Source organism: Carlito syrichta, unplaced genomic scaffold (genome assembly GCF_000164805.1).
Source record: "Carlito syrichta isolate Samal-C Ts95f unplaced genomic scaffold, Tarsius_syrichta-2.0.1 Scaffold298016, whole genome shotgun sequence".
In the NCBI taxonomy this organism is placed as follows: Eukaryota; Metazoa; Chordata; class Mammalia; order Primates; family Tarsiidae; genus Carlito; species Carlito syrichta.
The window spans coordinates 1-643 of NW_007242112.1; positions in this window are offsets into that span (position 1 = coordinate 1).

Below are 643 nucleotides of genomic sequence, written 5' to 3' on the forward strand. Positions count from 1 at the left end.
TTTTCGTCTTTTCTTTTTCGCCGCTTCCCGATTCTCCTGTCTCAAGCCCTGACTCTCTCCTGGAGCTGGACTCCAGCACAATATGTGAAAAATTTTAAAGCAAAGCACAACTGAAATGTAATCTGTGGGTAACTATTTCAAAAGAAGGTATAAGCCAGGCTCGGTGGCTCAACCAGTAATCCCGCACCTTGGGAGGCCTGAGGTGAGTGGATTGCCTGAGCCCGCGGGTTAGAGACCCACCTGGGTAACTTGCTGAGACCTCATCTCTATAATAAACCAAAAAATTGGATGGGTGTGGTAGCACACACTTGTAGTTCCAGCTACTTGGAAGGCTGAGGCGGAAGGATCGCAGGAGCCCAACAGGTTGAGGCTGCAGTGGCCGGGAGTGGTCACTGTACTCCAGTCTGGGCGACAGAATAAGACTCCAACTGAAAAAAAAAAAGAAGGTGTACTGTATAAGATGATGTCACTTCGAAGTAAATCCATACATAGATGTAGATGGATCACCCAAACATGATTATTCTCATTTTAATACTCTTGCTCCTATCAGAGATTCTTAAGGAGATATATAGTTCCTTTGTTTCAAATTTGCAAATTAAATGAAAACCAGCTGGCCTATAAATCAAGATAACACTCCTTAGAC